Genomic DNA, 21,361 nt, shown 5'->3' on the forward strand with positions numbered 1-21,361 from the left:
AGTGGAAAATTGGATTCTTGACAAAATGATTTTGGGGGGAAATCTTCACTTTTTATCAAAAGTCATTCAACAAAAGAGATTTTTTTTTTTGCCTGAAACTTTTAGTGATTATTTCTTCAGTGCATTGTTGATTTTTATGGGGCATAAGGACAGATGTGTTAATATTTTCTGTCTGTTTTTACGGCACTGATTCTTGTGGTTCTTCAGAATACCTTTCAAGTGCCAAAGAACGAGCAGAGGGCCAGTATCTATTTCACACTTGTATCAGGATAAATCCATACTAGCGCCACTGAAGTCAGGGGAGTTTCTTTGTGTGTATGTCAGTCTGTCCGCAGGGCTTCTTGACTGCTGGAGCAGCGGGGGCAGAGCTCCCTCGTGGAGACACGGCTTGTATTGGCAGAAGAGCAGCGAGCCTTTGCCAATATACTTCAAACTAGTTTCTCGTACTGCATAAACTATGTCTGGATGAAAACTGGTTTCTGCTGACACTGCTTTTCTCAGCAAAGAATATCCATCCTCTGCCCAGGACAGCCAAATGAGCAGGCACGTTACGTGCAGGCAGGGGCTCAGGTGCAGAACCTGCTCCTGAAGGCCACCTGGCAGCCCTGTAAAGCCTTTTTTTTTCTCTTGTTGCTCACTTGTGGTAAAACCAGGTAGCACCACGGCCTCCCTGCTCTTCCCCCCAGTGGGTACTTGGGTCAGAGCTGTAAAGGTGAGAGCAGATTCGGGAGGTAAACCAATCCCCCCCGTGCTTTCCCTGTGACTAGCCGGGTTCATCGCCGCAGCCGGCCAGCAGAACAGCCGCCTGTCTGCTGGGGGATAAACCACAAACCCTGGAGGTGCTCCTGGCACCTTCTGAAGTGCAATCTAAGGTGCATGTCAGCACTGATTAAATGGAAGCTTTATAGGAGGCGGTTTGGGCCTTGATTATTTCAGAAGCACCGGTAGGCAGGGAAGTGGATCGCTTGAGCTGTCAGCTGGGTGATTTACTGTGACTCCTATAGGGAATAATGAAGGTTGTGATAAACTGCAGTGTAAGAAGCCGGTAAATAACTTTTATGGTGAGACTGTATTTGGAAACACTGAATAACAGCAACTGGTGTCACAGATCTTATTGAAAGGCGCTTTCCAGAGTTAGGTATTTAAATGGACCTGGTGGCTCTAAGCTACCCCGAGAACTCTGCTGCCATCGATAGGATGACCTTAGGCTTGATTGAAGGAAAGGAAATGCCATCTGTAACATTACATTTTTATTGAGAATATAAAACAATTAACTCATTTGGAGAAGAGGAGGAGATGTGTTTATGTTAATGCTGATTTATTATTTTATGGCTTTTATAGCAAAACAAGACCTCCAAACCGTAGCATCCACTTGTTTTTTTTTCAATCTTGGCCTATTTATCATCAGTTCTTTTTATCATGAAGCCCACACAAATGAAGAGAGACATTTATTATGTTCTTTTATTTCACAGTGCATAATTCAAATCTGGAAATGCTGTTTTCCAGAAGAAATACACATTTATTTTTAATACTTTTCTGTAATTTTATTTTCAATGCTTTATTTTAAGAAGTCATCACATTTGGATGTTTATTTTTATTGTTTTTAAATTCAGCCAACTCTCTAATGTCGAGAGGAAAAATAAATCTCATGTTCTAGTATTAGGTAGAATTAGATCAATGGATTCTTACTAAAAATTATACATGAGATTCCTTTTATGATTTCACGTGGCTTTCAGCCAACTTTCTTTGCTACTCTAGCAAAGTTTTCAGAGTAACTAACTGAAGTGACGCTGAAATGCCATTTGCTTTTTGGCATGTTAGACCGTGGCTGCTATACAATGGACGGGTGCTTGTACTGAGTGCACTTAGAATTTGGTTTGAGGACAAAGTGGAGATAATAGTCCCAGAAATTTCTATGCACAGATCATAGGGACCTCTTCTCTGCTTCCCTGTGCTTTGGTCACTTAGGCAGCGTAGGAAGCTGACATTTTAGTTACTTGGTAGCTGTACTGACTGTGATGCATCACTGTGACATGCTGACAGACTAAAAATTAGGAAAAATCCTAATTTGTCAAAATTGAAATGATTCATAAAGCAGGATCCTTTCCCACTACTCTTAACTCAGCCAAAGCATGGAGCTGCTTTGTCAGAATGTGCATGACAGGGTATTTTGGCATTTTGGAAACAGAAATCTTCATGTTTTTATATTAGTTGAAGCTACTTCCCACTGTGAGGTTTCAGAAAATGGAGACCAGAAAAATTAAATGAAAAGGGAAAAAAAAAATAGGAACAAAATGTTTGAAAATAATGACAACCAAGTGCCCTGAGTGACCTAACCTGAATGTTTTGTTCAGCTTCCAGTTTGACAAATTCCCATGTTTTCCTTACTTGACTGCAGCACAGAGCGCAAAGCAATGACAAGGCAGGATCCTTCGATTAGTGCAGAGGTTCCTCTTGCTGTGCAACAAGCATGTGAAATGGGGATGTAGCAACTCATCCCTGAGGACTAGGACTTAGACTGGGGCCCAGGGTGTGTTCTGACCTTTCCAGCAATTTTGTGAAGGAGCAAGTTTTGCCTCTCTATTCCTGCCTCCCTTGTACTACTGCAAATAATATTTTTTCAGTCGAATTAGCAAAAGGCTTTTCATATGTGCAAGAAGGGATTCAGACAGTGGTAGTATATATATAACGTATATAAAAATAGAATAAGAGCAGGTTGAAAAATGGCCAATTGCAGGCCTACTGTTCTTCATCTGTTCCCTTTCTAGGAACTGCCTGGTTTTGGTCTCCTCTGCTGTATTGCTCAGTGGTGCTGGTGCTGTCTGTGGAGCCAGCCCCGTGCCTGACCAGCCGTGAGTTTCTGAGCTCCCTTCTCACCGCTAAGCCTGGCGAGGTGGCAGCTTTTGCCTCTGCTTGGGCTCAGAGCTGCTGAGTGGATGCACAACGTCCTGCAGAAAGATGTGCTGCTCCTGCAGTGTGAGCGTACTCGCCAGCCCCAGAAAACCTGTACACAGGTGAAGTGATGTAGTTACCCACTACTCTGGGTTATGCTGTCATTCTGTATTAAGACAAATTAGTGTACTCGGAAGCAATCAGAAGTAATTACTCTTTAAGAAACAATAGGCGTCACTCTGTGGCTTCTATGTGACAGCTAAAGAACTTGGCTTCCTGTGAAAAACCCATACAGCTTAATCTTCTTGTGTCAGATCATATTTCCCTGTCTTCTCTCAGTAAATGTTTACATTGCTGCGGTAAAAGGGGCACTGTGTGATCTTGGCTAACAGGGGACTTGTGTGTTTAGAGATAGTAATGGGATCCAGTGTCTTTCAGCTATCACTCTCAAGATGAACGCAAAGAGGGTTTGTAGGTTCAGAATAGCTCCACTGCAGGGGCTCGAGTGGTCCCACTCTTAGGAGGAAATCCCGATTCCACGAACCCAGCTCCTGCTGTTACATGAGCTGACACCGCGACAAAACAATGATGGGAAACAAAATGATAGGAAATGAGCACAGAGTCCTGGCTGTTCTTTTGCTCTCCAGGTAAGACTGTGAATGATGCTTCAACTGGTTCACGTTAGGCATGTAAATATTTGCAATGAATCGTGCTTCTGCCACCCCTACTGCTGCACTTCCATCCCCATCACCTGCCTGTCATTTTCAGATGTTCCCTTAAAGATCAAACCCTTTCTGAGAGCTCCTGTGGGATCTTTGAACTGTTATAGAAATTCGAAGTCAGTGTGTGAGTAAAGCCCACGTTTTACATTCTCTGGGAGGAAACATGGGATTCATCTCAGTGAAGACAGTGCCAAATAGTGGTAGATTGAGATCCAGGTGAGCTCCACAGTTGTAGTGATTGTCAGGTGTGCTTCTTTCTTAGGTAGCAAAGAGTCTAAACTTCAGATCCTGACAAATGCCATTATCTCCGTACTTCCTTTTTATTAAACAGTTTGCTCTCACCACTGATACTGCCCGCAGAGGGTTGTTTCAGCCTTTTGTAACTTATATTTGTGGTAGCTTGTGGAAAAGGAAGACTGAGTAACAACAGAGTGGTCCTGTGGTTAAAGCAGCTAGGTAGCGTGTAGGAAGTCTGGGTTCAGCTCCTGGCTTTGTTGTGGATGTGCTCTGTAATTGAATACACAGTTGCTGTTCACCTCAGTTCTCCTCCCATCAGATAGAACCATCAGAAGGTTATTGTGAGGATGCATTCACTGGTGAGAGATTGAAATATTGCATGTTGTTGGGAATGTGGAGATAAAACAGTGATAAGCCAGTCGCATGCTGTCCGTAATTGGGTTTTGCTGTAGCTGTGAGAACTAGCAGTGAGACAAGACATTTAGGGAGAGTCTCTGTCGTCAGACTAAACTTAGTTGACCTTTATTGGTCTCCAGGAGATAGTACAACTCTCAAGAAACTTTGTTTTCTTTGATTTCTTCGTAATGAGGGTAGTGTAGCACTGGAATGGCCAAAGAGGCTGTGAAATCTCCATCTTTGGGCATTTTTAAGACGCAGCCAGCCGAAGCCATGGCTGACCCGCTCTGGTGTTGGCAGCAGTCCTGCTTTGAACGGGTTGGTAGGCTGGGGATCTCCAGAGGTCCCCCTCCAACCACTGGTTCTGCGATTCTGTGATTCCAATGGTCTTTGTCTTACATGGAAGTACCAGTTATTTTAGGAAATATCCGTGTCTTTGCGCAGTCAAAGCAAACAAGATAGCAGCTTATTATCATTTATTACTAGTGCTAAGTGAGTATTCTAAAAAAGGCAAACACTTGCATAGCCTTGTTTTCTGTCTCTCTCAAAGCAAAATTATGGGTAGACATTATGTTTGATATAGTATTAACTATTCAAATTACTTTTTATATTTTATCTATTGGTTATATGTATTACCTAATACTTAATTTGATAACTGCACACTGTTATCACTTCTGTACAGTAATACCGAGACAAAAAATGTTCAAACATTAACTTTACAACCTTATTGCAAAATATAGCTTACATGAGTGACTTACGAGGATACTTGAGGCTGAAATATCTTCTTTACCTACAGACATTTCAAAATAACACATATATGCTCTGCAGAGTTAACAGCTGTTACTATTCCACTAATGGGAGGTATTTACTCTTTCTTATGTAGAAGATAAAGCGTTATGCACTTCTGTCTTAAGCTCAAGGTCCATGTAGCCCTATTCTATAAGAGAAACCAGCAGAACTTAATTAGTCCTCACAAAACTCGGAGTGACTTGTGTGTATCCTCCTCTAGCTATTAGCACTAAAAGCTCTCCCATAAAGCACAAAAACTGTAGTGTAGTAATAACACGAGGTTCTCGTTTTATATTTTTATGTTTACTACTTGTTACTATTTCATGTACATGAAATGATATAAAAAGATGGTGTGCATGCATATTTACAAGAGCGCACGATGTAATGAATTCTGCATGTTCTATTAATGAGCTCTTAAATCTGGGTTTTGTCTGTGGAGGAAAATCGGTGCGTTTGCATCCGTCATTTTGTCCTGATGCTTATATGAAAAGGGCATGAATGACAAGTGCCAGGAATTAGGGAAATGAATGACACTGGAAGTCAAGACGCTGAGTGGATGTTTGTTTGTCTCGGCTTAGTCCTCCTTACATCTTACATCTTACACCGTACATCCACACGAAATACCTGCATTCTGCACTACTACCGTCTTTGTCCTGAAAAGAAATGTAATAACTGTATTACAATGTGTTTTTTTTTTCCTTTGATGTTAATCTGATAATTTCTTTTTAAGCACAAAGACCGGCTTGTTACTCTGCAATGCGTGTGCTGGGAGAAAGTGGAAGGAACCTCGCCTCACGCAGCCGTCCCTGCTGGGTACTGACGGGGTGCCTCCGGTGGGTGCGAGAGAAGAGGAGCAATGACAGTGACATTTTGCTGATGTTCTGGGAGCTCCAGAGCTGACTGCATGAGCTGCCATAGCATGAGCTCCAGCACCACGACTCCCAAGTGGATTTGTTTCATCTGCTTCAGGCTGGTAATGCACCACCCATGGGACCCCGTCATCAGCTCCTAGAACCCAGGCAGTGCCCGTGCTGGCCTGTGAAGTACCCAATGGAGGGCGTTCTCCTGGGGTATGTAGATCCCCAAGGAGGGAGACAGGGCTGTGAGCAGGGCGTATTATGGGATTAAACTGAGATTCAGCCAAAACCTGTGGGTTGCCTTACGTGCTGTGGCTGGGTGCTCTGGCTGGGCTGCAGGAGGCAGCAGTCTCCTCCCTCATACAGCCTGCTGTCAGTGTGGGGCAGGGGAGGACAATATTTGGCAAAGAGGCAGAAGGCCAAGCAGAGGTACCAAGTCATAGTAGGCTCCATTCTTTTACCATGGGTTCTCCCCCACCCACCTTTTTTTTTTTTTTTTAAGGTGAATTCAGTAGACTGATCCCAGTTTCAAGAGGCAGGCAGCAGTGCAGGGTACTATGGCTGCTACAGCAACTTGGGCTGGCTCTGGAAGGATTCCTGAACACAGAAACCCGAGTTATTCTGTTCTGTAAAGGTCTTTGCACCGTGCTTTCTGCCATGACATCCAAAGGCTGTGGTTTCAGCAGCAGAGCTAACAGCTGCCTCGTGTCATTTGCTGTCTTGTTCTCTGCCCAGGCGGGGAGTAGAGCAGCTTGTTTCAGCAGGGACTGTCTGTCTAAATGTGTGCTCTGCTCCGTGTTTATGTTGGAAAAAGAAAGATCAAAGCGTGTGCTTTGAGCTAAAAATGGAGGCTGTGTGATGAGGGACCTCATCTCACTCCCGGTCACATACATATGTACATGTATGTCCCTGTACGTGCCCGTGCCCCTCATCACCACTGGAACCCAGGCTGGGAGCCACTGCCCTGAAATCGGGCTGTTCCTTTAGATGGAGATGTCTCCCTGAAAATCAGGCTGTTCCTTTAGATGGCCATCAGAGGTCAGGGCTGCCTTTGCAGGGAAGTAGACTTAACCTTATCTGTGACTAATTAGTTTTCTGTTTGCAATGAGGAGAGACTCAAGATCAGCTGATGATAGTGAGCCTGTTGAGTCAGAACAAAGCCCTGTCCAGCCTGGTGGCCTGTCTCGGAGAGTGCTGGTACTGGAAGGGTAAGAAAAGAGCACAAAAGGGGACACAAAGACCAGAATACTTTTTCTGATGTGTCTTTCCAGCTTCTGCTGCGCTGCATGGAGGCAATTCCTGAGCTCCACGCTGCATCTGGACTGCCATATTTAATGGCTGTCAGTGGATTCCTTGAATTTATCTAAATTTTTGAACCCATTTATTCCTTTGGACTCTCTAACACTGACCTCCACATTCCACTACCCATTGTGTAAAAAGGGTTGCCTTTTTTTTTTTTTTTAAGGCATGCTTTCAGATAATTTTATTGGGTGTTATAAAGATCAAAGAGTAATTATTCCCTGTTTGCTTTCTCCATTCAGCTCCTTGTTAAATATCTCAATCACATCCAAGTTGAGCTGTCTGATAAGCAATCAAGTCCTTGCCTATGACACCCCTTCAGTTTTAGGAGCCATTTGCTACCTCTGATGCTCTTGCTGCCTCTCTTAACTCTACCTCTTTGAGATGGCATGACCAGAATCACATGCACTGCTCGAGACATGGGCTCACCAGGGACTGACAAAACTGCAGAGTGATGTTTTCCATTTTGTTGTCTCTTCCTTTCCCATTTGTCCTTAGCATTGTGCGGGAGTTAACAAGCAGCTCTATTGTTAGAAGAGCCTACAGGGAGAGCCTCACAGGCTCCTCCTGGAGGAAGGATGCGGGTAACAGGACATGATTTATCTGTTTAATTTATGTTGGACTGTTTGATTTTGCAAAATTAACTTCCTCCCTGAAGAAGGATGTCAGATGAAATTTTCAGTTGAAAGGTGCAAGGGGAGAGCGAGAGATTAGCGTTCATAGCAGTGCAAAGCTGCATGCTTTGATCCTTCGTCATCCTTGCTGCTCTTCTCCACTGCGTATCTTGCCTACAGGACAAAGTTTGGGGGCAGGACTGGGGAGACTGCCTTATCCTGAAACTGCCAGCCAGATTGTTTCCCTTGGATCAGGCCCTATCTCGGCAGTTATGTCCTTGGCTTTTCACATGCAAAAGAAGCACTTTATTAAAAGAAACTGAATACTTCCCAGAGTCTGACGGCTTGCATTTTGAACTATCACCCCTAACAAGGGACCTTAAAACTGACCCCAAGACGTTAATTTAACCATTACAATTCCATTAGTCTAATTTGTCATGAAACATCTTTAACTAATTACCTGCATTTGTAAGTTAGTCCACATGTCATGAGATAAGAAGTCAAGCGTAGTCATAGGTCACTGCTCTCGGCTGCCATCACATAACACAGACCCTAGATGAAAGGGAATTTAGACTTGATAGGAGGAATCTAAATGACAGCTCCTCAGTCAGTAAAGGCAGTCGTGGCTGTAATGTAAAAATTGGACCACTGTTTTAGAAGGGGCGTTTTGGAAAGGAGGGGGCATGCCCTCATTAGCAGAATTAGGGCTAGGCAGACAGAGAGCATAATGTGTTCCCTACGAGCATTTGTCTTGAAGGTGGCAATTTGATAAATACAGGTCCCCACTAAAACCATTTGCTAAATGTGGTAGACAATAGTATCAAACATTTACGGCTGAATTTAGAACTGTCCCTTTTCAAAGAGACCTGATTATGTCCTAAATGTTGCTTTAAAAAGCTCATTTGGGAGCTGCTGTTGGTTTCCTTACATGACAAATGCCGAAACAGAGGGAAAGACCAATTAGGAGTCTGATTAAAGGTTGCTCAAGCCTTTCATTGAGTATTATGTTTGGATTCAGCTCCCTATTACTCGTTGGAAATCTGCCCGTGAGTTTATAGCGGGAGCTCCAACGTGCTGCGTGCCACAAACACTTCTCTCGCTCAGATTTAGGCAACCGTAAACTTCCCCTCATTTCTCTTGTTCCTGTGCCCATAACGTTCCCCTAGAGACCAGATGAAGAGAAGGATATGGTATATGATTAAAGCAAGACAAAGTGTTTGGAAAATTCTCTCACTCTTGTTTCTGCTCCCTTTTACACCAAGAGAGGGGGGTGCAGAGGGAGGTGGTTGAGAGAGGGTCCCCCTGCCAGCATGCCAAGTGTCATTGTCATATTGCTGGCTGCCTGTGCTGGGCGTGAGGAGTAATTAAATCCCGGCCTCCCCCACCCCTCCATCCCTTAGCTGATCCTTACAGACAGCAAATGCAATTGAATTCCTCACTTCCATCACTCATTTGATCAATACAAAGGACCAGGACGACACAGCTCTACCGGTCCGGCCAGCCCTACCTTTGTAGTCCCTAAGTACAGGCTCTGTCCGAGCCATAAATCACAGCTCCTCTAAATTAGAGAGGCTGCCAACACATCAGAGGGCTGGAGCAGGAGCTCCCTGTGATCACAGCAGGGAGGGGAGGATAAGGAAGGCCCTGACCAAGCTGTCTTTGCTCTAGTCAGGAGCTTTATTCAAACAGCAAGGAACAGCGTGGGCCTGGGAGCCTCTGTGCTCCTCTCCCGGGTACCAACCTGCTGCCGTGGCTCAGCAGTGCTCTGCTGTTACCTGCTGGCCTCGGGAAAAGCCGAAATCCTCTTTGTGCAGGCTGTAAGGCAGCCGCTGAGATTAGGAGGAAACTTCTGGTGCTTTATTGCTGCAGACTTTATGCCTTCCTCCAGATGCCTTTCTTAGCATCCCTGTGCCAAGGAGGGGCTGACTGGTTTGTGCCCACCCCTGCCACCAGCCAGCACCGGGTGTGCTCAGTCCTCGCCGGGCTGTCCCCAGCCCCTGCCACGTGGCAGCAACAGCCCTGCGCCTTCACGTGATGTGGAGGTACGAACACCATGGCACTCCTTCCTCTCCTCCGTTCCCCTGTTACTCTTCTACCAATATTCCTCCAGGTCTTTAAACGTAAATGAATCTTCAGGTCTGCAGATCTTTAGCCTGTCGGTGATGGGCATAAGGTATCTCCCGGGCTGAAATGAAAAATCACAGACAATCCATCCTTTCGATCTCCTGCTTTTATCCTAAGCTGATAAGAGAGGCCCTCCTGTGCTTGTCAGCTTTGCATTCTTGGTGTGTGCTGCATAGCTGGGTATTGCAGATTAAAGGTGAAGAGTTGAACATGGAAAAAAAGCAGGAGTGAAGCAACTGTTTAATGAGATAGAGAGGCTTTCCTCTTGAAAACTGCTTATCCATATCCTGTCTGTTGGTAATTGCCCAGAGTATTTTCTTTATGGAGCATGTTAGCACTGTTTTCACAGTTTAATATATTTTACCCTCTTGCAGGATCATCTTTTCACCTTGGTAGCATTAAATCATTCTTTACACAGATTGTAAAAAAAAAAAAAAAAGAAAGAAAAAAAGTCACCCACCACAGTTTTTCAAGCTGTTTAGTTCTGCCCTGTGCATCTTTTGTCTTTTAATTACAAGTGTTCATGTATGCTGAGGAGCCAAAGCTGAGATGGTCTCAATCTGTCTCTAAGTTTAAGCCCATGCAGTTCCATGTTTGGAGACTCTTTTCCTCCGAAGCCTGTAACACAACCTCTGAAGTTACAAATCCAGATATTGTGGAACTCACAATGCTAGGATGTGCAATGCTGACACAATCAAACCTTGGAAATACGAGGTTTTGGCAGTTGTTTTGGCTCAGTCATGTCACTGTAGGTCTGTCTGTCTTTCTGCTAGAGTTATTTTCATTTTTTGCAACCTCCTCCATGTGCCTTGCTCTGTTTTTCAGGTCGATCTTTGCCTCCTAGCGCCTTTAAGAGTCTCAGGTGGGACAGCGGCACCACCAGATCCCATGGCTCGCTGATGTTTTCATGTGCCGGGATTCACCTCCAGGAAGAGATCTAAGAAAGCATCATTAAAAATCTGCATAAGCTTATGGGAGCCAGAACATCTGGGAGCAGAAAGTTGACTGGAAAATGGCTCACGTATGTATGCTGCCACTGCCCATGCTGCTGTCTTTGTTGGTCCCTGGAGAGGCGCTGGGAGAGTACAACGGTTGCTGACAGTGAAAAGTGAGAGAGGAGAAGGGATGCATTTATCAGGGAAAGATGCAGTCATGACTCTGGCTTGGCATGATAAACAGCATGTGCTGCTCAGAGATCTGATTGCAGACAGGTCAAATTCCCCTGCTCTCTCCCCTGCTTGCTGCTGGATTCCGCTGCGATTGATGCGAAGCAGCCCGGCTCTGTGTCCCCTCTGCGCTGTGGGGCTCAGGAGCAGGGACAGTTTGGGGTTGGGAAGAGACCAAACTGGGATTTTTCTGATGCCAAAAGTTCCTGATCTCATTGGTATAGATGATGTCAGTGCTTATAGATGTATAAATGATTATTTATCATTCTACGATGATTATAAGGGGTGAAGAAATGGGGGGATCTTGGGTAGGGTCTAGGAGGGGTCTGCGGTGAGGTGGGGGCTTCTGGAATGGTAAAGGCTTGGGAGTGTGCTTGGGAGAAGATGGCAGCACTGGCTTGAAATGTGTTGCCACAGCCTGGAGCAGGTAAGGATGCTGGGTTTAAGATCTAGGACAGAAGAGAGAGAATGTGTCTCACAAGGGATTGAAGGAGCTTATTTTGGGGATATTCGTGCAACTGTCCCTCCCCCGTCCTGTGCACCTGAGTGCACATCACAGTCAGTTTTGCTGATGGAAGTGCAGTGGCTTTGTTTTCTGCCCCACCTTCACCTCCTTGCCTCTGTACTTGTCCGCACAGTATCATATATCCTGTGGCATCATATAATTAAAATAGATGATTATGCAGATGCAAATGAATCCCTACAGAAACCTAGCACATGGACAAAACACCACGAGCAAGTTCTAACTGATTATGCAGCTACAGAGAAGATTCTTTTTAAAATTAAATATACTTTTACATTTTTTTCATCTTTTTTAATGCTAACAACGGAACATTTTCCTCTCCAGGTAAAATCTGAAATAGATGAAAGGGAGGAAAGACAGCACAGAGTTACTTAGGGAAGTACAGGCTGTAGGTTTCTGGGCTCCAAAGAGCACAAAATCTTTCCTCCCATTTGCAACACCCCTCGCCACTGCATGCAGTCTGCAAACCCTCTGTGCGTTTGGCTTCCATGTCTGTGATTCCCACTCCCTTTTTTAATATTGTGAATTTTCTTCCCAGACCCCCCAAATATTTTGGCCCTGCAAGTGCGCTGGATTTTTTATTACTGTGGAAACTCCTTCTTTTATTCCATTTCTGCACTGCTGCCTTCAGTTCGTGATTTCTGTTCCTCTGTGGCCTCAGCGAGTGCATACTGCGGCCTGAACGGGGGCGGTTTTCTCTGCAGTTTCAGTGAAACGCAGCTGTGTGTTGCAGGCACAGATAAGGGTGGTGGAGGGACTGCAGCCCTCTCGCTTGCGCCATTTCTCGTTACATAGTGGAGAAGAGGTGCTGCTTTTTCCTTCTCCATCATCAATCTGCTTTTATTCAGTATTTACAATTGCCAGGATGTGATGCTAACACTACCGATGTTTCCTTGTCCCGAGGCTTGATGGATACATTCAGTGCCCCTGTTAACCTCTCTCCTTTCTCAGTAACACCTTTGTGATGATTTTGCCTTTCCAAGCCACAGTTGATATCACAAGCCTTCACAGCAGTGAATCCAGCCTCTTTTGACTTCTTTCCCAAAGGTGTTGAGTTCTGAAAGGGGAAAACTTGTTGAGGATATTTTCCATTGATATCAGTGGATCCAGAATTTCTTCTTTCTTATCTACAGTGCTGCTCATTCCTTCTCCATTGCTTTCAGCAGGGAGGGGCAGATTCTGCGTACAGAATACAACCATCATTTTTAAGGGAAGTAAGAAAGAAAATAAAGAATCAAAAGCAAAACTATCAACATTTTCTGTCTCAGGATACAAATCCGGTGGAGCTGCCTTGACACTTGTGCTGCCAATTAAAGGACAGCATGTTATGTGAAGAGCAATACAGAGGCTTCTCTAAGAGGGAGCTTGCAGCATAGCAGGAGATGCCGTGTCTGTGGGAGAACCAAGGATCAGCTGCTGCCTGAAGCAGAGACTGTGCAGACAGCATCTTTGACAGCATTCCTCAGAGCAACATCCAGAACTCTGGCAGACCATAGCACAACTTTTCTACCTCATTATGTGCTGAGAAACAACTGGTTTGTACTCATTAGACACTAATCAAGGTCACCCCTTTGTTGCTGAATGCTCTCCATTCACTACACTGTTGGCAGGAGGGCTTGCTCTGCTCCTGTGTGCTCAGGAAAGAAAAAAAACACACACACAAAATAAAAGGACAAGAAATCCTTTGGTCAACCATCTGTTGGAGCACAGGCTGTGGACACAGTGCAGATACAAACGCCTCGATGCATTTTGCAGGTGTGCCCTGTGACCCATCTTTCCATGGAGGAATTCAGTGGGAAAACAGATTGCACTAGACTGTTCCTGCAACTGCAGTTAATCGCGCCTTTTCTATATTACTGCTACAGGATTAACACAAACATTGCTCCTATTTTCAGGCTTATCAAAGGCAGCAGCACATCTCTCTAATCTCCTATTTCCCTACTCTCTTTAAAGTGTTGAAATGAATGGAGCGCTGATGAGCAGGGATGTGGTGCCAGCAGGGATGGTGTCATTTAATGCCTCGCTATTTATGCTATTTAATGCCTGTGTGGCTTTATGTGTCCTGAGTGACTTGCTAACCATCTGGCACCCTCCACCCTTTCATAGGGCAGACGGAGGTGTAGACAGCATCTTCATTTGTCTCCAGTCCAGAGTGACCAGCAGCAATAAAGCAGCATAGTTCTGACGTGCCCGTTTCAGCACAGCCTGCACCTGCTGCCGCTGAAGGATGAAGCTTGGCGGCTGTGGTCTAGCGATCCTCGCTACCAGGCAGTTTGGATGTGGATGAGCTATAGGCACACACCTATATTTCTCTTGAATCACTTGGCACGTGCAACCTGAATTTTATTTCTGGCTGTGAAAGGCCCAACGCTATCTGATCCGCAGGAGCACCTGCTTGTACAGAGTTAACTCGTCAAGAGCTTTTCGGGGGAGCTGGAATCAGCAGAATTGTATGTATCACATCAGCTTCTTGTCCTAAGAGCCCTACAGCTGGATTTACAGTGCCATTGAATCACAGCCTGAATCTTTAGCTTTAGTACTTTCGCTAATCACAAATAGTTGGGTTGTGTCCTCCAATCTACGAGGAAGTGGGCTGAGATCCACCCTACTGTTTTCACACCACTGTCAGCTGGCGTTAACTTTCAGTCATTTCTCTTTTCATGCCAGACTGAAATCAGTGACCTAGAAGTAAAATACTCTGTATTTTGTTAGCAAGCAGTGCCTGGAGTTGTGCAGTCTAAGTGGGCATGTTTTCTCAGCTAGCTCTTTTGTATATCTTGCAATTGTGGCAATTCTACTGTAATTACCACCAGGCCTCTTTAGTAGCAGAATTTATTATTTCCTTTCCACTTTCTCCTATGTATTTCTGCTTGGATCACAGTAAATTAAGGACTTCCTTTAGTGTTTGAGGGATCATGATATCCTACTCTAAAGCATTCATTTTCAACGATGACATTCTCAGAGGTTATTTTACAGATTCACTGAGATTTTTGCAAGGAGGGCAAACTGGATTCTGTCTGTTTGGCACTTACTGCGCTGTCTGTTAGCGGTACAGCTGTGGGATCTGACCCTGAAAGTGCTGAAGCCTGTGAGAGTATTTGCAGAAGTAAGGACTAGTCATGTGTGGAGCATTTTCACAATCAGCCTTCGTGTTTATTCGGAGCACTTGTGGACAGTGCTGATAGTCTGTGGGGAGGTGCTGGCTGCCCTTTCCAGCGATATTGCTGAAGGTTCGCTTTATTCATCGTTTTATGGAAGTCTCCAGTTCACGTTGTGACTTTAATGCAGGCTGTTAATATGAGTAAGTTATATCACCATGGTTTTTTGGCATTCAGATTCAAGGTCAGATCCAGTGGGCCAATTTATGGGAGTATCTAATGAATTGCCAGCATCCCAGGAAGTACACAATTTGAGATTAGAAGCAGCACCATCTTATTACTGTGATAGTCAATTGTGAGTGAAAGTGCAGTGGAAGTAAGGACAGGGTAATGTAACATGTGAGTGGAACAGCACTCAATCCGTGTATTATGGAATTGTCATTCTCTGCCACGGTTCAGCATAAATGGACTAATCTTCAGCTTGAAAATGAGGAGAGCTTGACTGTTAAAGAATAGGTCATTTGGCTTCTGGCAAGTCGAAGATGCTGTAATATTAGCTGTAAGAACTTGTGCATTCTTAGTAGGGAGATAAAAATGATTAAATTGCACTACTTGCTTCTCTGTCTTCTGAAGTAATTCGTATTTGGCCCTGGATTCGTCTAAGCATTTGCATAATTCCTAAGGCTATTCCTATTCAGAAATGCATTTCAGCTTGTGCTTAAACTTAAGCAAGGGCTGAAGTTCTGTTCGGTTCCTGAGGCTTAAACTTTGCTGAACAAGGTATTGGCCATTAGCTTCAAACATGTCAGGAACTTCTGAGATTGCTGTGATGTAGCAAGGGAAGGTTTGCTGTGCTCGTTGTATTATGGGCTGAATATTCTTTCGTGACTCAGTAAGGTTAGGGGTGAACATCTTGGAGCCCTAGAGAGGATCATTTTCAATAGAGTCCTCTGTTAGAAATCCAAGAGCCAGAGAGCTGGGGTCATGGCTCCCAGGAGTTTTATGGACTCTGCAAAACTGGCAGTCACACTGGCTGCCTTCCTTCCGCTGGGTCCTTCCTCAAAAGGAATGAGTGGAGCCAAGGGGAAGGTTTTGTTGGGCTCCTTGGGACGTGGAGTTCTGCAGGCCAAATTCTGTTCCGAATTATGTTTTATTATTGCAGAGTAACTTAACTTTGGTAGGGCCAAGCCAGGTGGTAGCCATTGTCGATGCAAATTGTAGTACAGTTAAAAATTTTTTGAAAAATTCCAGTATTTCCATATGTATTTCTGTCCAAGCTTGGGAGGAGGGTGGAGAAGAACCTCAAAATGCTGAATTTATTTTTTTTTGTGGGTATGGGGAGCTCAAAACATATTGCCTGGCATTATCAGGCTATTATGTGTCAGTTGAGTTTAGCATCAGAACGTGTCAGCCACTGCAACTCCACTGCTTCGGGAGGATGTGTGTGGGAACTGGAAATTTTAAACTAGGGTTGACCCCAATCAAAAATGAAATGTTCGGTTACAGCTCTTTAAAGAAAATACAATGAAACAATTGACTTTTTTTTTTCTTTCTTTCTTTCTCTTTTTTTTTTTTTTTCCGTTGGAGAAAATCATTTTCAAACATTTGGTAGAAAATCCTCCACAGAATAGACTTATGGCCTGAAGTCTTGTTCACAGTAAAACTGGTGGGAATTTTGCTGTTAACTTTCATGTAGCCAGAATTTCACTGAGGTTTCTGTTGCAGCAGGAGGGATAGCGTGGCCCTTTATCTGGAGGCATTAGTGTAGCTTCAAAGCCTCTTGGCCCACTTAAGAAATAAAAAGCATTCTTATGTATCTCGTTGATTTGTCAGAGGTCTTGGTCCACTGAAAGTAACACAGTTTTTGTCTCTATTCCAGGGAGCCACAAGGAGCTTAATCTATATTTGTTAAAATGAAGACCTGTAGCATGTTCTTCTAACGCACCAGTAGCAGGAGAAAGGGCAAATGTCCAGGTTGGTGCTCAATTTCGCTGGGCTCTGTTCAGAACATTGCTGTAAAATGTTTGTTCTGTGAAGAGGAATCACCGCAGGTTCCAGATGTAGGTGTTTACAGTGGGCCCGTGTTTCTGTTTTAATGTAGTGCTGTGCATCATGCTGTCGCTGTTTGCCTGATCCCTGTGTACGAGATGATTCACCTGCTGCAGAATTTTTCTGTCTGTATAGCAGATTTTATTAACCCCCAGAGAGGCTTATTTGGAAGCTGATTTTCCATCCCAGACTGGGGTCCTGCTATTAACAATCTTTCGTGAGTAAGGAGCGGTTCATTTCATTGCTTTGTTACCTCTTAACCTGGGACAAGGGCGTCAACAGTCGTGAGAGAGGGAGGAGAAAGGGCTGGAAGAATCAGAGGAGAGGAGGAAATAAATGCTTCTAAGGGAAAAGGAGTTTTCAGTGAGCAATTATCATCTGGAAATTTGCTAAGAGGCTTTTGCAATGCTTTTTATAAGCAACGTTAAATGTAATTTTAGTTAATTCTGGACTTAACCTGCCCACTCATCCTTGGATTTAGGGCTCACTCGAAGCAATTTACCAGTTTTGCACTTCAAGCTAATCTGTACCTGTTTTACCGGCAGGTTTCACTGCACTGAGGACAGTGACACAAAAAAAAGCAGTACTTTTCAGGGAAGAAACGGTTCCTAGGAGGGGCCTAACAGCAGAGTTTGAAAAGCACCGTGTTCCCAAAGAAGAGCCAAGTTTTTCAGAAGGGCTGAACACCAAGCACTCCTGCTGTGACAGATGGCTGAGTATTTCAAAAGATCATGCCATTAAAGCTGGCTGGAAATTGTCTATTCTCTTGTTTTTGACAGGAACTTGGGTTTTCTATTAAAAATAATAATGGTGCAGAATGGGCAGATTTCCTTTCAGCATTCTATTTTTATGTGAGCGTTTTAATTGTTTTGGTCAGGGAAACTCTCCCTCCCATGGTACATTCCTCTGCAGCTTGCTGTGCTTGGAGAGACATGTGGTAGCAGCCCTGCAGAGAGGGACTTGGGGGTACTGATGGATGAAAAGCTCGACAAAAGCTGGCAACGTGCGCTTGCAGCCCAGAAAGCCAACTGTGTTCTGGGCTGCTTCAGAAGAAGTATAGCTAGCAGATTGAGGGAGGTGATTCTCCTTCTCTGCTCTTGTGAGGCCCTACCTGGAGTGCTGCATTCAGCTCTGGGGCCCCCAGCACAAGAGAGGCACAAACCTGTCGGAAAGCTGGGGAGGGACTCTTTGTCACGGGGTGTGGTGAGAGGACAAGGGAGAATGGCTTTAAACTAAAGGAGGGTAGGTTTAGATTGGACATAAGGAAGAAATTCTTCACTCAGAGGGTGGTGAGGCACTGGAACAGGTTCCCCAGAGAAGCTGTGGGTGCCCCATCCCTGAAATGGTGAAGGCCAGGCTGGATGGGGCTTTGAGCAACCTGGGCTGGTGGGAGGTGTCCCTGCCCATGGCAGGGGGGTGGAATGAGATGAGCTTTAAGTTCCTTTCCAACACAAGCCATTCAGTGATAAATGCTTCTGAAAGTCTGATCACCTGTTCTGGTACCTCAGTGGCAAGCAGCTTTTCTGAAGCTCTAGCCAAACACAAGTACACCGTGACGTGGTGGACAGAACACCACAGTGTGCTACTTCCCATTCAGGTTTTCTTGGGTAAGTTCCCATTTCAGTTTTCCAGAGTGGGATGGGGTTTGAAATATTCAATTTGGAATCCTGAGCATATGAACTTCAGCGGGTGAATGCCCGTACTTGTGGCTGTTCACATTCAGGACTGGGTATGCTCGGCCCTCTGGAAGGGCAGCTGTGTTTGTGTGTAGCTGTGCACTCAGAAGATGTGTCTGGCAACTTGAAACCATTTCTCAAAATCTGTGCTTTAAGATTTCCTTGGTATAACTTTCTGATCTGTAAACTGGAAGTAATTTTCTATCCTCAGCAAAGGACTTATAAATATCAGTGTTTATGCATGCAACTTTGGAGAAGCAGAAATACAAAAAATTCCTTCTTTTCCATCGAATGTCTTGGAGCTCTTTTAAACTGCTAATTAATTGAGCAATCATAATGATACACCCGTGGGGATGAAGGGGGAGGAATAATTTACAGGTGGGTGAAATGAGGCATGAATGACTTCCTAGCCTTACCTGTGCCATGCCGTTAGTCTGTGTCAGATCCAGACAAATACCTTCTGTCCTGTCTCCTTTTTCATCTGTGATAAGTGGCTGGGAACATCAGCTTCCTCCCCCCTTCCTCTTCTTCTGCAGAGGACTCGTTTTCTTATCACCATTCTGCTGTTTCATTGTGAGCACGAGGAGTCCATGTGGCCCATCTTTTGGGGGGAGCAGGCTTAGAAGCTGGGACATTTTAAATCCCAAGTGCCAACCACTGGGTGGGACACAGACGAAGCTCCACAGCGTGGGAGAAAGGGAGTCAAAAAAAAAACTCCAGGTGTTCTTAGCACAACCACACATCCTGCCCTGTCTCTCTCCTCCTGACTTTACGTGCAGCTGGATTATGATGTGCCATCCTCTGCACATCTCCCATGGTGATTCAGGTTCTATCTGTGCTGCACTGAGCAAAGTGCCTGAGGAATACCTGACCTGACTCTGAAATGGCAGCTGATCTCCAAGGAGAACACAGCCTCTCTTTGTTGTCCTCTCTCTCCTGTCTGTATCCTTGTGTCTGAGGTCAGTAGACTTCTGTACAGAAAACAGTGTGAATCTTCAGGAATATATAGAATAAATGAGCACAGGGATGAAAATCTGTGGGAAGGGCAGGGTAAAATACTGCTTAGGCAAAGACGTGTCACACAATTTCACCTACAGTTTGGCTGGGGATCTTGCTTAAATTTAGTTCTTAAACACAGCTGTGAAGCTCATGAAGATGCCACATTGGTTGCTCACCAAGCAACATTTATATCCTCCTGGGAAGGTAATAAAAACAGCAATAGTGAGCAGCAATTCTAACACAGGCTGGTTTGCCTCATTCTTCTGGCTGCTCCTTGTCATGCTCCTGCAACTCAAGTCATTAAGTTCTTTTTCTAGCCAACCTGGGTGCGGACTACATCTACCCTGTCAGTTATTCTTATGTGTAGAGGAAGAGAAAAATACTGATATAATTTACTGGTCTCTGGAACACAAGTTTTTTTATTTAACTGACAGGGCTTATGGTTACCTTTAGACATAGCTTTTTGAATAGTTTTTCGCTGGACAGCAGTGATAAGCCCTTCAGGAAAAAAGCAGTGGTAAGTGGTGGCTCGTGATATACATTTTGTACTCTTTTCTGTAGCAGTGGTAGTAGTGTTTGCTATTCTATTTCAGTTGATGTATTGTGTAAAAAAAAAATCTGGTAAAGCTGCTATCCCATATGTGGTGAATAGAAGTCTATTGATTTCTAGCTTTCCTACTTGCATTTTACAGACCCCTACTGCATCTGGGACCAGAGCTTGAAAAGCCCTCTTTACTGAAATGGATTGTCTTCTGCAGGTCATTGACACTCTATATTCTGCCTTATCTAAATTAGGCAGTCTCTGGTATTCTCTGATCTAATCCCAAAAGTAAAGGGTGTGCGTTACGTGCAGATGTAATGCTTACACATAAATTTCCCATTGAGCAGTTATTGGAAAAGGAGATGAAAGCAGGTAGAGCTTGACCCTGCAGTTCGGTGCACATGCTGTCAGGGACGCAGTGTCTGCTAACAGCTGGCTTTTCTGCACCTCGGCAGGTGATGGAGTTCCCACTAGTTCAGGAGTCCACTGCCAATGGTTATCGCATGCTGTTCTGAGAATTCCCATCCGTCAAAGGAGTCTCATAAATAATTTAGAGGAAAGCAATTAGCACACACAGCTGTAGCTGTTTGCAAAGTCACAGTCATACCTGCCAGGGCAATCTGGAAATGGAAATTGCAAAACCATGTTTTAAAGTAGCTAGAACAGTCTAGCTAGGAGCTAGGGTTGGTGGGTAGTTGTTGATGAATAAGGAATAATTGCACTTCCATGTCTTTCTGTGAGTAATGAAATCCAGGATGGAGAACTTTAAATATTTTTTTTTCATATTGGAGAAGGGATCAAAGGGATGCATAGTTTGAAAAACTCCATCACTCTCCTTATCTTTCCGGAGGCTCTGCAACTCACTCAGCTTCAGAGTGAAGGGGATAAGTTTTATTAGAGACTTGAACTTGCATTTTGAAGGCTTCAGCTAGTTAATGCTAGTTTATATGTACAGACTGTCCAGGAAGGATAGGCAGGAGGAAAAGGAAGGAGGTATAGCTTGAAATTTCTCATCTGAGTATGCTTCCCTTGACAGATTGATGGGAATAAATTTTGAGAACTTCTGAGTAATGATAAAAGGCAGAGGAACCTGCCCTTCAAGAATCCCAAGCAACTACAGGGAAGGTGTGAAGACAAAGGTTTGTTTGTGCAGGTGAGCCATGTGTGGTGTAAATGCCTGAAGTAACTAGGAAAATAAAACTAACATTCACACTTTTAAGGAAAAGGTACAGCATTGAAGAGGCTTTCAGGGTAGGGCATAACTGCATTATCTGAGCATTCCCTAGGCTCCCAACCTTAGATGCTATCGCGCTGGGGAAACTTGGTGTGCTAGCCCTAAGGAACACCACGGAGCGTAGAGTGGAGTGGAGACACCACGG

The 21,361-nt window shown here is 44.4% G+C and overlaps 1 long non-coding RNA gene across 1 annotated transcript in view; it reads left to right on the forward strand.

Annotated features, from left to right (window-relative positions):
* LOC137860954 (uncharacterized) overlaps window positions 1-20,964 on the forward strand; it is a 74,485-nt gene extending 53,521 nt beyond the window's left edge. Inside the window, exons 4-7 of the long non-coding RNA XR_011099275.1 lie at window positions 5,767-6,106; window positions 10,756-10,951; window positions 16,597-16,691; window positions 16,819-20,964. This is a non-coding gene — a long non-coding RNA (uncharacterized lncRNA). The remainder of the gene's footprint in view (window positions 1-5,766; window positions 6,107-10,755; window positions 10,952-16,596; window positions 16,692-16,818) is intronic.
* Window positions 20,965-21,361: the final 397 nt, after the last annotated feature.

This window comes from Anas acuta, chromosome 9 (assembly GCF_963932015.1).
Source record: "Anas acuta chromosome 9, bAnaAcu1.1, whole genome shotgun sequence".
Classification (NCBI taxonomy): Eukaryota; Metazoa; Chordata; class Aves; order Anseriformes; family Anatidae; genus Anas; species Anas acuta.